The sequence below is a fragment of the Zingiber officinale genome, chromosome 6B, assembly GCF_018446385.1.
Source record: "Zingiber officinale cultivar Zhangliang chromosome 6B, Zo_v1.1, whole genome shotgun sequence".
In the NCBI taxonomy this organism is placed as follows: Eukaryota; Viridiplantae; Streptophyta; class Magnoliopsida; order Zingiberales; family Zingiberaceae; genus Zingiber; species Zingiber officinale.
Genome location: NC_055996.1, coordinates 35,497,402 through 35,513,920, shown reverse-complemented (window position 1 = coordinate 35,513,920; position 16,519 = coordinate 35,497,402).

Sequence of the window (16,519 nt, the reverse complement as noted above, 5' to 3'; positions counted from 1 at the left end):
CTCTATATCTAAATATGCAGGAGCTTAGGAGCACAGGAAGTCGAGCAGAAGATGCGGCGAGCGAGAAGGACGACACGGGAGAGAGCCGACAGGCTCGGTGCGTCCAAGGGACGAGATGCTGCGGAAGAGTACACCGGTGGACGAGAAAGACGTGTGCGACGTTTGAGGGATGAGAAGCCAAAGCTGAAGCCTGCTAGAGGAGAAGGCCAGAAATTGAGTTTTGGTGAGCCCTATTCCATTGGCCGAAATCACCCAGGCGATCGGAGCAGCGGAAGAGCTAAAGTGGAGCTATGGAGCTACTAGAGGCACCTTCAACAGGAGTTGAAGGCGCCTCCGCGACCTTCAGGCAGAAGGCGCCTTCAATTACTGAAGGCTCCTTCAACCAGTCATGGAAGGTGCCTTTGATAGGCAATTCTGGCCGTTACAGAAAGGATAAATTTTTATCTTTTGGCCTCATTGGAGGCACCTTCCAACCCTATGGAAGGCGCCTTCAACCTGAGGATAAGTTTTTCTAGGGGCTATAAAAAGACCCCTGGACCTAGGAAAAATATAACAACTTGTGTATTCATTTCCTAGCAATAGTCTGAACTATTAATGAGTGTAAGATGCTTCTCCACCTTTACCGAAGAGACTTTTCAAGAGCTTTCATTTGTCTTGGATTAACAAGCACCTAGGTTGTAACCAAGTAAATTATGGTGCCTCTTTTTTCAATTTCTTATTGTTTAATTTTAATTGCTATTGCTGTTAACCTGAGTTGAAAGATCGAGAAGGTATTGTTTTAGTGTTTCAGGCAACTCAACCCTCTCCAGCCAACCTACCCGGTTCTACAAGTGGTATCAGAGCCTAATAGTTTCAGGAGGACTAATCGCCGAATGAAGCACACGAGATGGTCGAATCAAGCATTCACCCATCAAAGTTCGAGGGGGATTTCACCAATTAGAAAAAGAAGATGAAGGTATTTTTTAAAACTAATTTTGAATTACTTTTAATAATAGAGTTTGGTTTTGTAGCACTCGAAGGTAAAGAAAAATACCACTGGACCAAAAAGGAGCAGGCTAATTTCATGGCAAACGGCAAAGTAGAGTTCCATCTGCTAAGCGTTCTACTGCCACAAGAAGTCAATCGGATCGGAGCCTACGAGTTTGCGAAGGAGCTCTGGGAGAAGTTCCTGGAATTACATAAAGGAACTTCAAAGGCAAAACTCGTAAGACGGGATCTGCTCAGAACCCAGATTAGCAACAATAAACTGGAACAAGGCAAAACCGTTGCACACCTTCATTCAAGGATCAAGGAGCTTATCACTGGACTCATGAATCTCGGAGAAAAGGTAAGTAACCGAGATTCACTAAAGCACACGCTTAACGCATTTCCTTGAAATGCTGAATGGGCATCATTAGTAGATGCTTATTACATATCTAAGGATTTAGATTCAACTACTTTAGAAGAATTATTTTCTACTTTTGAAGTCCATGAAACGAGATGTGCAAATCTGAAGAAGGAGTCGAAGCACAACACTGCCCTTAAGGCAAAGATAGACGAACAAGATTCAGAATCCTCTCTCGACGACAACGAAACGATAATGATGGTAAGACAGTTTAAGAAATTATTTAAATCTAGAAAATCTAACCATTTGTAGGATAGAAAGAAAAGGATAATCAGATGCTACCACTGCAATGAAGAAGGGCATGTAAAAGACAACTGCCCTAAATTGAAAAAAAAAAGGACAAAGGCAAAGACATGAAGCCCGTCCAAACGAACAAACACAAGACCCTTAAGGCAATGTGGGACAAAACATCATCCGAATCAGAGGTTGAAGCCTTTCCCGGACTTGCATTGATGGCAAGTCATCAAGAAGACGAACACGAAGCAAGCTCATCCGAAATGAGAATCAAGAGCATCGATGAAGGGGAGCTACATCAGAAGATAACAATAGTTTAGGGGGAGCTACAGATGACGAGATCGATAAAGTAAGTCAAGTAGGATCTCTTCCACCTGACAAGTTATTTAAATTTGTTAAATTATTAACTAAAGATTGTTGTAAACTTGAAAAAGAAAACAAAGAATTAAAAATAATTTTAGTCAAATCTTGTCTGTTAGAAGATTTTGAAAAATTAAAAATTGAAAATGATAAATTGAGGACACAAGTAAAAAACTTAGAAAACCATACATGTTTAACTGTTCAATCACAAAATTTTAAAAGACTAAGCTGGTATCTTAGATTTCAGAGGGGTCAAATTAGAAAAGTTTCAAAAAGTTATGCACCCCCTAAATTTCTAACTAACCTAGTAGGAAGAAACCTATATTGGGTTCCTAAATAATATTTGAATTGAAATTTCCGTTAGGCTTTTAAAAAGTAAAATTAAATGTTTAAATTCTTTAAGAGGCTTTGTCTAGAAGTGATTGATGATCCAATAACCAAGAAGTAGTGTTTCGCCACAGCCTAGAAGCCAATTACTGAATTAAATATTTAATTGATAAGTTGATAAACATGTAATAGTTAATTAAAATAATGCTTTCAATCTTTGTCAATTTCATAACTTAGAATTTTTTTTAAACATAAAGTTTCTAAAAATATTGACGTTATAATTTTCTTTAATAATTTTTTTTTCAAAGTTTGTCAAAAACTTCAAAATTATTTTGTCAAAAACTTGATAAGTTTTTTCAAATTTTTTAAAATCTAAATTTTTTCTGATAAGTTACCCTTATATTTTTTTTGTACCCCAATTTTTATGTGATCAAAGAGAGAGAAGGGAAGATTAAGTCTAGAGGGAGGTAGTAGTTCAAATTTTAAATTTTAAGTTAAATTTGGAAATCTGTTTGCACTTTATTGCATAATTATAAATTTATTATCTTTACTTTATGGTTAGTTTACCCTAACTTAACTTGGGTTGCTCACATCAAAAAAGGGAGAGATTGTTGGAACCCCAAGGTTATTTTTGGTGTGATCAACCAAGTTATGTTAGGTCCTATTTTGGTTTGATCTCTGTACCTAAATGTGCAAGAGCTTAGGAGCACAGGAAGTCGAGCGGAAGACGCGGCTAGCGAGAAGGACGCCACGGGAGAGAGTCGACGGGCTCGGTGCATCCGAGGGACGAGATGCTGCGAAAGAGTACATCGGTGGATGAGAAGGACGTGTGTGACGTTCGAGGGATGAGAAGCCGGAGCAGAAGCCTGCTCGAGGAGAAGGCTAGAAATTAGGTTCGGGTGAGCCCTATTTTGTTGGCCGAAATCACCTAGGCCATTGGAGCAGCGGAAGAGCTAAAGAGGAGCTATGGAGCTGCTAGAGGCGCCTTCAACAAGAGTTAAAGGCGCCTCCATGACCTTCAGGCAGAAGGTGCCTTCAATGGCCGAAGGCGCCTTCAACCAGTCATGGAAGGCGCCTTCCATGGGTATGGAAGGCGCCTTCGACAAGCAATTCTGGCCGTTGCGGAAAGGATAAAGTTTTATCCTTTGGCCTCACTGGAGGCGCCTTCCAGCCCTATGGAAGGCATCTTTAGCCTGCAGATAAGTCTTTCCAGGGGTTATAAAAAGACCCCCTGGATCTAAGAAAGATATAACAATTTGTGTATTCATTTTTTATCAATAGTCTGAGCTATTAACGAGTGTAAGAGGCTTCTCCACCTTCACCGAAGGAGACTTTTCAAGAGCTTTCATTTGTCTTGGATTAACAATCACCTAGGTTGTAACCAAGTAAATTCTGGTGCCTCTTTCTTTAATTTTTTATTGTTTAATTTTAATTGCTATTGCTGCTAACCTGAGTTGAAAGATCGAGAAGGCATTGTTTTAGTGTTTCAGGCAACTCAACCATCTCCAGCCGGCCTACCCGGTCCTATAGACCGAGCATATACCCATTGAAGTTCGAAGGGAAATTCGTGAGCTAGAAAAAGAGGATGGAGGTATTCTTTAAAAATGATTTTGAATTACTTTTAATAATGAAATTCGATTTTGTAGCTCCCAAAGGTAAGGAAGAATATCAGTGGACAAAAAAGGAGTAGGCCGACTTCGTGGCAAACGACAAAGTAGAGTTCCATCTGCTGAGCGTTCTACCGCCACAAGAAGTTAACCGGATCAGCGCCTACAACTCAGCATAGGAGCTTTGGGAGAAGTTCCTTGAGCTACACGAAGAGACGTCCGAAGCCAAGCTTATGAGAAGGGATCTGCTAAGGAACCAATTAAGTAACATCAAATTGGAAGCAAAAGAAATTGTTGCACATCTTCACTCAAGAATGAAGGAACTAATCACCGGACTCACGAATCTCGGAGAAAAGTTAAGTAATCGAGATTCGCTAAGGTACACGCTTAATTCATTTCCTAGAACTACCAAGTGGGCATCATTCGTAGATGCTTACTATATATCTAAAGATTTAGAATCTGTTACCTTAGAAGAAATATTTTCAACATTTGAAGTCCATGAAACGAGATGTGCAGATGCGAAGAAGGAGCCGAAGCACAACATTGCCCTTAAGGCAAAGATGGGCGAACAGGATTCAGAATCTTCTCTCGACGACGACGAAATGGCAATGATGGTAAGGCAATTTAAAAAATTAGTTAAATCTAAAAAAACTAACCATCTGCAGGGTAGAAAGAAAAAAATAATCAGATGCTACCACTGCTACAAAGAAGGACACGTTAAAGACAATTGTCCTAAGTTAAAAATCAAGGATAAGGACAAAGGAAAGAACAATAAGCATATCCAATCGAATAAATACAAGACTCTAAAGGCGATGTGAGACGAAACGTTGTCCAAATCAGAAATTGAGGCTTTCTCTGCACTTGTGTTAATGGCAAGCCATCAAGAAGATGAACACGAAGCAAGCTCATCCGAAATGAGCATCAAGAGCATTGATGAAGGGGAGCGACATCGGAAGAAAACAACAGTTCAGGGGGAGCTACGAATAATGAGATCGACAAGATAGTCAGGTACAATCTCTTCCTCCTGATAAGTTATTTAAATTTGTTAATGTAACGCCCGAAAATTCTCAAAACTATTTTAAAAATATTCTATGATTTTTCTGGAATTTTAGGATATTTTTACAGAATTTTTAGAGTAGCGGAAGTAGCAAAAACAAATAGAAAACGAAAACGGCCTAAGCGGGAATTGAACCCAAGACCTATGGTTTACGGATAATTCTAGTAACCAGTTGAACCCAACAGGGTCGTGCTGAAAGGAAAGGGAGGCAATTAAATTTATATTAGAGTTGGGCCGAATTACCCACTTAATATAAATAGGAAATTATTAAGTGGGGTTTTATTTTGATCGGGATTCCTTCTCCTCAAACCCTCACCGACGCCACCTCTCCCTCTCCTCCCTCTCTCGGCCCCAACCACAAGCAAGGCTAGGGTTCCGTCCCAAGGGTTCCAAGGGCACCTTCCGGCGACGACTTCGACACGAGGACGCTCCCCTCCGCGAGAGGAACGTGTAGACGCGAGAAGATCGTCGAAAGGATCGTCTCCTCGGGAGATCTAGCGATTAGATTTGTAAGAAATCTAGCACAGGAGGTAAGAAACCCCTCACCTGCAGTATAAGTAGCTTTTCGTTTGATTGTATGTCTTTAGATTAGCTATATGCAGTCTTTCCGACACCTAGGGTGTATTTAACCCACTTCACGGTTTTAGGGACTTAGTGAGCACCTCTAGATGGGCCGGACACGTCCTTCCCCTACAGTTGGAGGATGTAGACGTTGTCGGGTGCCTAGAGATGGTCTCCCTAATAGAGGGGAGGGTTAAAGCACACCAAGTGTTCGATAAAAAGTGCTTAGAACAGCAAAATGCAACTTAGGCATTTTAACAGCCCAGCTAAATGCAATAGAAGCATTTATTTAGTACAGTTAGTTTATTACAGCTTATAGGGGACTACGATCCAATGGGTGGGCTCCCACAGTCGCCTCTAGGTTCAGACAACCTAGCTTTAGGTTCAGATAACCTAGAAATAGCAGGATAAGCAGTAACTAGCTATATTCAGTATTTTACTTTCTCAGTGGCACTGTACTGGATTAGATATCCATTGGGTTGGGCTCCCACAGTCGTCCCTAGGTTCAGATAGCCTAGTAACCCTACTAAATTCGGGACTTGCAAACCCGGGTCTAGTTAGGGATGCGCGCATAACACGTACAGTTGCCGGGCCCAACAGCAGCATGATTATGTATTTTCACATATTATGTAATTAGTTTTCAAAACTTCATAAATAGCTATGTGAATTCAGTACAGCTTAGCATCAGATCAGTAATAGTTTAGCTCGACTTTTACATCAGTTTAGCTCTTTCTTATGGATACACAGGTTAGCTTATGAGTAGCTTTTATTGCTATGTTCAGCTTCTTAATTCTACGTGTTGTATGCCATGCCATGCCATGTTTAGTAAAGTTCAGCATATGTTTTAAATAACATTCTTTAAAAACATGAATTGCATCGTATGCATATTTTTGTGAGGTAGATGGTTTCTTACTAAGCGAAAGCTTACAGATACTTTTCCTTATACTGCAGATAAATGTAAAGGAAAGATGGACTAGCGGAGGCTGGAGGGCAATGCGATAAAGATGTGTGTGGGCAGGAACCTGGAATAAAGATCTTAGGGATCTAGCAAGTTTTGTTTAAACCATTATAACACTTAGCATTTTGGTTGTTCCGTACTTTAGTATGTCTAAATGCCATGAACTAGTAAATTATGCACTCTACCATGCTTAGAACCTTAGTTATGTGATGTTAGAATGTTTCCCAGTCATTTTAGAACTTGTATGTGTGATTGAGGCACGAAACAGTGATGAAATAAGATTTTTGGTATGAAATCATAAACCCCAATCGATCGGCTGATCGATTGGAGGCTTCTCAATCGATCAGCCGATCGATTGAGAAGTTCGTACTGCGAACAGTAGGCCTCTGGATCGATCAGTCGATCGATCCAGCAAATTCTGTCGCGAACAGAAGGCTCTGGGATCGATCACCGGATCGATTGGCCAGTCTGGATCGATCAGCCGATCGATCCAGCAAATTCTGTCGCGAACAGAAGGCTCTGGGATCGATCACTGGATCGATTGGCCAGTCTGGATCGATCAGCCGATTGATCCAGAATATTGCCCGAGCACAGTAGCGTGCTGGATCGATCACTGGATCGATCCAACCTAAGCCCCACATACAGTAGCCACCTGGATCGATCCGGCCATTCCAATCGATCCGTGGATCGATTGGGAGGCCTGATATCAGCAAGAAACTCTTAGTTAGGTTCCTTGACCATTGGGGGATGTAATATATGTCATGAATAGTTTAGATTACACCCCTTAGCACCTGTAGAACCAAGAAATGATAATAGTTTAGCAAAATTTTAATTAGTACAGCTTCCGCACTTAGATTTAATGATGGTCATGGAATAGTTAGCACAGCATTACGTAACGATCGGCCTCGCAGCCTAGCCAGTAGGAGGCGGGTCATTACAGTTAAATTATTATCTAAAGACTATTGCAAACTGGAAAAAAAAATAAAGAATTAAAGTTAATTCTAGCCAAATCTTGTCTATTAGAAGATTTTGAAAAATTAAAATTGGAAAATGATAAATTGAAAATACAAGTAGAAGACTTGAAAAATCGTGCATGCTTAAATATGAAAAATCAAAATATTAGGAAATATAATAATTTGAACTGGTATTTTCATTACCACAAGGGACAAATTAGGAAATTTTCTCAGAAATATATTCCTAAGAGATTTCTAATTAATCCAGTTGAAAGGAACCTGTATTGGGTTCTCAAATCTTGTATAAATTAAACTTTAATTAGACTTAAGGCTTTCAGCGAGAAAATTAAATATTTGATTTCCTTAAGAGGTTTTGTCTAGAAAGTGGTTGTTGCTCTAATAACCAAGAAGGCCTATTGTTTCGTCACAGCCTAGAAGCCAATTAATGAAACAAAATGTTTAATTGACTAACTGATAAAGCATTTAATTATAATTAAATAATACTTTAAATAGTTACTTAAACATTTTTTTGATGTTTTTAACTTAGAAATTTTTTTCTTTGGAAATATCAGCTTTACTTTACCAAAATTATTTCATCAAATTTTTTTTTTTTCAAATTTGTTTAACTTAAGAAATTGTATTTGCAAAACTTAAAGTTTCTAAAATTATTTACGTTGCAAATTATTTTTAAATTTTTTCAAAATTTTCAAAAACTTGATAATTTTTTTTTTTGGAATATCAGAGTTTTTTTAAACTAAAAACTTTTTTTTTGAAAAATTACCCTTAGATTTTTTTGGTACCCCATTTTTTATGTGATCAAAGGGGGAGAAGGGAAGATTAAGTCTAGGGGCAGGTAGCTTTTTTTTTTTTTTTTACTTTTTGTACTTTATTAAAAAAATTATTTCTTTTACTTTATGTTTATTTTCCCTAACGTAACTTGGGTTTCTCACATCAAAAAGGGGGAGATTGTTGGTACCCCAAGGTAGTTTTGATGTGATCAAACAAGTTAGGTTAGGTCATGTTATGTTTAACCCTGTGTCTAAGTGTGTAGGAACTTAGGAGCACAGGAAGTCAAGCAAACGACGCAGCTAGCGAGAAGGACGACACGGGAGAGAGTCGACGAGCTAAGTGCATCTGAGGGACGTGGTGCTGCGGAAGAGTACACCGATGGACGAGAAAGGAGCGTGTGGTGTTTTCGAGGGATGAGAAGCCGGAGCGAAAAATTGCTCGAGGAGCAAAAGACGCAGCTGTCCGAGGGACGAAAAGCTGTGGAAGAGTACACTGCACGACGATTTCAAGGGAAGAGAAGTCGGAGCGGAAGTTTACTCGAGAAGGCCAGAAGTTGGGTTCGAGTGAGCCCTATTCCGGATGATCGAAATCACCCAAGCGAGCGGACCCGAAGCGGAAGACCTGGACCAAGGCGAGCAAACCTGGAGTGGAAGACCCCGATGAAAAAAGTCAATTGGGTTGACTTCCTGGTCCGGGTGCCCGGAACCGCCTGGACTCTGGGTTCCCGGAACCCAAGTTTTATCACTTTTGATGTGGCCTTTGACCGTTGCCTCAGGGATAAGGTTTTATCCCATTCCAAGCATCTGGAATGCTTCTAGGAGCCCCGAGCAAGGCTATATAAACAACCCTGCTCTTAGAAGCTAAACAACAATAAGAAATTATGAAACAACACTTGTACACATCCATTGTTCTATTTTAGCTTTCTATTTTTGCGCTTCCATTGTTGTAAGAGCCTTCTCCACCTGAAGGAGAATTTTAGTATGCTTTAACTTCCTTAGATTAACAATCTCCTCGGTTGTAATCAAGTAAAACTTCGATGCCTCTGTCTCTTAGTTTTTTTAGTATTTCTTATATGCAAGTGTTATTTTAATTGAGTTATTTGTTCGAGAAAGGTTGTTTTGCTTAATTTGTGCAGGGGCTATTCACCCCCCCCCTCTAGCCGTCCGCCAAGGGTCCAAACACTTATAATTATTTTTTTCGAATGTTCATATTTTGAAACCTTTGTACAATAGTTTCATTATCAACTATTAGAAATATATTTTTTTTACCTAGATAATAAGATTATCACTCATTCAATTGTGCAACCTATCTTTCATAATTCTCATAGAAGAGAACACTCTCTCTATAGTTGCAGCTGTAACTAGTAGAATTAATATCAATATCAAAGGCTTATATAAATCAATGGGTACACAATACTTTTCTTCGACATAATTAACTTCACTGAAAGAACACCAAAGTCTTTCAATCCTTGTAATGTTTTGTTAGAATGCATATCACATATATAAGTTTTAAGTTGATCAAAAAAATCAAACCTTGAGACTACTTATGGATAAACTCAGCTAGTTACATCAATTTTTTTTTGTCAAAAGCCAAAAAAGAGTTTTATGAATACAAACAAGCTACATAAAGGAGTAACTCTGTATCTCCCTCTGAGAAACTATTATTTAACTCTTAATGTTACATATCAACTATAGAATTAATCAACATGATGATGTGCATAAATATTATGATCATTTATGCATGTTTTAACGCACATTCACTTGCTTTATACGTATATATTCTTTGCATGATCGCCTCTTTTATCATGTACTCATCATATATACTCTTTTGTTCGGATATCTGCTCGTTGTTTGATTTTGTGTTGGCAGGGATAACTTTCGGAGTAAAAACAGCGATTGTTGATGCACTGGAACGAGCCAGAGAACACAGTCTTTTCTTTTTCTCTCTTCTTGTTTGAGAATTGTATGCTTAACATTATGTCTTCGGGTTTTTCTCCGACGTCTATGAAGTAGATTCCTTGTTCTAGGATTGGTTTGATGTAGACTCATACTTTTGCTTCTATTTCATTGGATGATTTCACTTGCTTTGTTTCGATCACTCGATCTCTATATCGTGTTAATTGATTGTATAGGAATTACCTATCTCGTAGAGAGAATATCCTAGATCATACATCCGAGGGGGCCCTATAGTGACAAGAGTAACCCGTTCACGAACATCTAGGGTGCTTCCTTGAAAGGAGAGACAACTCCTCCACAAGGAAGTAAGAGACCAAACTAAGCTCCTTATCTCTATCCTTAGTGACACCAATTAGAGTAGTGTTCTTGTGATCTACCGAGACGTCCTAGTGACAGGGGTTAACCGTAATAGGATTTCATAGGGATCTTCTTTATTTGGTACCTAAGAATAGATACTTCAGCTTCCGACGAATGCATGTTGATGGACAATGAGTAAAGGATAGAATGTGATACATCGATACCACCACAATGAAACCGAACCCCTAGGACTCTTCATAAACCAAGTCTATTACTTCTTCTTTGCTAGTTCTCGTTTTCGTTTCCAAACCCCTTTTCTTTAGATAACTTACAACCATCGGTAGTTTAACTAATCCTAAGTGAGTCATCGCTAGTGCTTATAACCAGTCCTCGTGTGATCGATAATCTTTATTACTGACGACGAATCCGTGCACTTGCGGAATCGTAACACATGATAATGATGCAAGTTTGTCACTTTTTGTGGATTTTGATAGGGACGACCTCATGATTTTTAATGTGTGAACATATCATCCATTTTGAGAATATCAATATAATGTTGCTGACAAAAATATTGAATCTTTTTTAAAAATAAATCTCAACCATCATCTCTCATACTTTGATGTTTGTGTTTACATATTTATATCAAATTCATTGTATTTACAATATTTTGATTTTTTTTGCAATGTCGTTGACAATTCACTCGAAATCCCTAAAATATATTTTATCAAGTGTAAATTGAATGCAAAATTAAATAAAAGTATTGACTCCAACAAATTATATGTCTTGATTTTTTTTTATCAGTAGAACTAGAATTATAATCATTTCAAGAGTGTGAGCTTGGTTTACCTAATTGTAATGTTATACTAAGTTCACCTATAGTACTTTATGTTATTGTTAAGACTTGATAGGGTTTCATGTTAGACGTGTACCTAACTATAAAATTCTCTTTTATAAATTTCAATAAACTGGGATAATTTTGGCTTTACACTGAGATTGTCTGGTTAGTCTGTCAATACTAGGTTACAGGTAAATCAGATATTATTTGCTATTAGTCTAATTACATTGTAATGCTGCAGATAACGAAAAGCAAGTGTACTCATGCTACATTGATTATACCAAGGCAATAATTATTGTATTGCTACAGTTCGAACATCACAGCACCTATGGAAATCAACCAAGTTTAAAATTTATTGGTATTTTAGGGTGTATTTGGTTCAAGTTATCGTATATAATTTTGGTTATGTGATTCTCAGATAATCACATTACTAAAATTATGAAGAATAAAACATAACCAAATGTTGTTTGGTTCAATCGAAGTAATGCAATAAAAATATGTTTGTTTGAAGGTTTTAATGAACAACCTAGTTTAGTATTTTACTAGATTACCCTTAGTTACAAAACCAACTATACATAATAATAATAATAATAATAATAATAATAATAATATTATTATTATTATTATTATTATTATTATTATTATTTAAACTCTATTCTATTTTACTATATTTTCATTTTTTAAAAAAAATTTATATATATTTTAATTTTTTTTAATTTTGTTTTTTTTTATATTTTTATTTTTTTTAAGTTTTTTTTTATTTTTTAGGATTTTTTATATTTTTCTATTTTTAAAATTTTTAATGTTTTTTAACATTTTTTTTTATTTTTTGCTTTTTAAATTTTTTTCATTTTTCCTAATTTTTCATTTTTTAAATTTTTTTATGTTTTTTTGTATTTTTTTAAATTTTTTAATGTTTTTTCTATTTTTTATTATTTTTAATTTTTTAAATTTTTTAATGTTTTTTCTATTTTTAAAAGTTTTTTAATCATTTTTTATTATTTTTAAATATTTTTTATTTTTTAAAAAAAAATTACGTTTTTTATATTTTTTTTATATTTTTCATTTTTTTCTTTACATTTTACTTTTTTTTTCACATTTTTCTTTTATTTGAGGGTATTTTGGGTAAAAAAAAATCGATAACCCCGGAATCAAGAAAAACTTTAGTTTTCCGAGATTTTTCGATTCCGGGTTGTATACCCCTTTTGCTGACGTGTCGGGCATGAGACATTACTCGGGAATTATTGATTACTTAAATCAAATAGGGTTTTTGTTGATAACCTTAGATAGATAACCAAGATTATCAAGGATAACCCTCAATCAAACGCATCCTTAAAGTCATGTGTCGTACATTGGGTTTTGGTTTGTAAACGAGGGGGAAATACTGTTGTCAATTTTAAAAAGAGCATGGGCGCGAAGAAATTGCATGAATTATATTACTCAAAGTGGATAATAATTTTATTTTATCATGTATCTAGATTTTATAATTTCATAAATTTTAAAATAGACGGTCCAATTTACATTTGGCTCATCAAATAAATCAAAAAATTTCATAATTATCCCTCCAAAACAGCTAATATCTTTAAAATTATCATCGTATTAAAGAAAAATATCTTCTCACTAAATCTTAAAAGTTTGTTTAACTGTTAAAATAACTAACCGCTGCATCAAAGCCAGGTAATGTAGATAATAATCGTTGTTTAATTCAATAGGTAGAAAAAAAATTTTACATCCGTCAACAGAAAAGATTATTTTGGAATAAAACTACCGTGGTTCCCTTTTTTAACCATAAAACTACACTACTGTGGAATTACTAGCTAGAATGGATGGGCCGAGAAAATCAGAAAAGCGGCACGATATAATTTATCAGTTTCTGGGTGGATCTGTAAAAGAGAAAAATCTCGATGGAAATGGAAGTCGGGGAGGAGATCAAAAGAAATTTTGTCTATGCCTCGTTGGGTTCGGCGAAACACAGTGAAGAAGCGGTGTGCGAGCCAAGCCGCACAGGAGCGGCCTGTGATGTTGTAGAAAGAAGACCATTCGGAGGTCGTCGGCGATAGACAAGTGGCCAAGTAGTATGACGTTGAGCGCGGAGTGACTTCCGTATGGCCTCTGGTTATTCGTCCTGATTCAAATTATAATCTGGAGGACGATGAACCCGAAAAAGATTGAAACTAATTACGATCGGATTATGATCACGATCTAACCACAATTATAAATGATTCATACCTTGATCCACTTTTTTTATCGATTAGGAGATTTGGCCTTATCATAAAGTCTCAGATTGAAGACATTTTTTTAGATATGGATAGTCTGTTTTAAAAAATTCACAATAATCATGGATGTGGTGATGCTTAAATTGATGATAATATTTTAATAACATCAACACTAATATGGTGATATTTTGATAAAATTAACCCCAAAAGTGTTAACGAAATTAACACCAATATGATCATATTTCACAAAATCAATATCAAATTGTTGATGTTTTAACCACAACAGCAAGTAATTTTTATTTTTAGTTATTTAATTTTTAATTTCATTTTTCTGGTAGTTATCTATTAAAAATAGAAATAAAAAAACTTTTATTAATTTTTAATATTTCTTTAATTTTATAATTTTTTATTAACCTTCTTTTATATTTTTAATTTTTAAATTTTTAAAAATATAAATAAATTTAGAAGATTATATGAGTTAATAACATAAATTGAAAAATGAGGCTTTTAGAGTATTTTTTTTTGGATGGTTCGGTTTAAATAAAAATAATATATATATATATATATATATATATATATATATATATATATATATATATATATATATATATATATATATATATATATATATTTAGAGAAATGTTATGCTGGGCGACGCTTTGTGCGCGACCGTGAGCGACACGCAGACGTGGCACCGCCAGCTCGGTTTCACTACAAATAAAATAATCCATGGAAGTTACTCTCTCCCTTTCTCGCCTTTGTTCAAAATTTCGGCGGCGCTTATTACCAAAAATAAAATCTCCCTCGCCGCTCTCTCTCTCTCCCTCCCTCTCCCTCCCCGCTCTCTCTCCCTCGCTCCCGGTCCCCTCTGGCGTTCGTCCTCCGGGCGACCTGACGCTTCCCCAGAAAGTTCAATATTTTTTGTCTGGATCGCCGCTCCCCCCCCCCCTCGATCCCTCCGTCGAAACTCGTCCCTCGCGCTCCTGGCCGGAAAGTTGCTCCGGCGTCTTCAATCGCAAGTCTACTGTGAGATCCTACCACCTCACTCCAATTTAATTTCTTAATCCACACCGTTATTACCTTGTGAAATCGGTATAAAAATAGCTGTAATAATTGTATAAAGATGTACCACGGCTTTGCTCCCATTTCTAACCGTTGCATCAACTACTACGACTGATGAAACCGTGCTTGTAGGATATGACTTGGATTAGTCGTGGTAGAAGGTCGGAAGGACTTATGCTACGACCTGGATTGTCGACGGCTCCAACAACCGCCTGCTCTCCGGTGGACTTTCATTTGCTACTACAAGGTGTAGCAGCTTCATGGGGACGAAGCTGCTACAACGTGTAACAGTTAATTGTGCATGAAGCTGCCACACCTTGTAGTAGCTACCTTGTCATTTTCTGGCAGAGATTAACGTACTCGGTACCCATAGTTTTCATATTGTCTATATCAACCCGATTCAAAAATTATTTTTAAAAATTTTTTTCACTGCTTCAGTGTCTTTCCTGCTACAGATTGATTGGAATTCTCTCTCCTTCGCTCCCTCCATCTCCCTCGTCTTCGTCGAAGGTCGTCCGGCTGACCACTTGGGCCCCTGGCGGGAAATTGAAAGGTCGGCTGCACCAACCGCCTGCTATCCGATGGATTTGATTTGCAGCTACAAGGTGTTGCAGCTTCAGGGAGATGAAACTGCTACAACGTGTAGCAGTTAAATCAAAGTGAATCTGCCACACCTTGTAGCAGCTAACTTGGTTAGTCAGATTTCTAGCCCCTCTATTTTCTAGCATAGATTAACACTACACTTTAAGATTAACCCTCTATTTGCAGCTACAATGTTAGTTTGTCGGTCTTCTAACAGGCCTATTTTCTAGCAGAGATTAACCCAGTAGCAGAGTTTTCATCTTGCTAAAAAAAATGTGAAAATGTAATATGCGATGTTGCACCGGCTTTGCCTTGTTTTTGTGCCACGCATTGAAGCAGTTACTTCGACTAATAAGCACTACACATTGTAGCAGTTACCTCAACATGTAGCTACCACAAAATGTTGCAGCTAATGCGGTAAGGCCCATTTTTAGTAGCAGTATTTTTGTAAAAAGATTAACCCTAAAAATATTTACTGGTCATGTCTTTAATTAAAATTGCTTAATAATTGATTTAAAAATATTTCAGATGCTTCAGCGCCTTTGATTTTATTTGCTTTGCTGCGACGCGGTGTAGCAGCTACCTCGGCTAATAACTGCAACACCTTATAGCAGCTACATCTACATGTAGCTGGCAAAACATGTGTCAGCTAAATTCGTAAGTCCTATTGTTGGTAGCCATGATTTTCTTATTGTACACAGATTATCAACATAAAAAAAAAAGTTTTTAAAATTATCTCTTCTGCCTGAGCTGCTTCGGTTAGTTTTTCAATTATTGTGATAATATATATTTATAATGTTCAAATACATTTTTACCCTCATAGATCAAAGTTTTTAACCCTAAACTCGCCGTGTGACAAATATTTCGAAGGAATTTCTTCGATAGTTGTTCGGTGGCCCATGGAGTCTTCATCAATCAACCTCTCTGCTCTGCGACGTTCTTTTTGTCATTCGAAGCTTCGCCTTCATTGTAAGTAATATGTTAGGGTTTATCTTCTAAAGCTTCGGCTACTTGGATATTTTGAATATTTAGGGTTGAGAACTGTCTCCTATCTGCTAGGGGTTTAATGTTTTTAGGTCGCTCACCAAAGATGGTTTACTTTGAGGGAACAATGAGTTTAAAACAAAAATATATATCTTTCGTGGTGCATCTCTTGTCGTTGAACTGCTACAAAATGAAACAACTCGCTTAAACACTACAGTCTCCATTGTCTTCTTACAAATGTTGCAGCTACTTGACACTAACTGCTACAACGTGTAGAGTACTCATGTTAAGCACAACTAGTCACATTGTTATATATAGGAGAGATTATAGAACTTGTAATGTATTAGATTATGGTTAC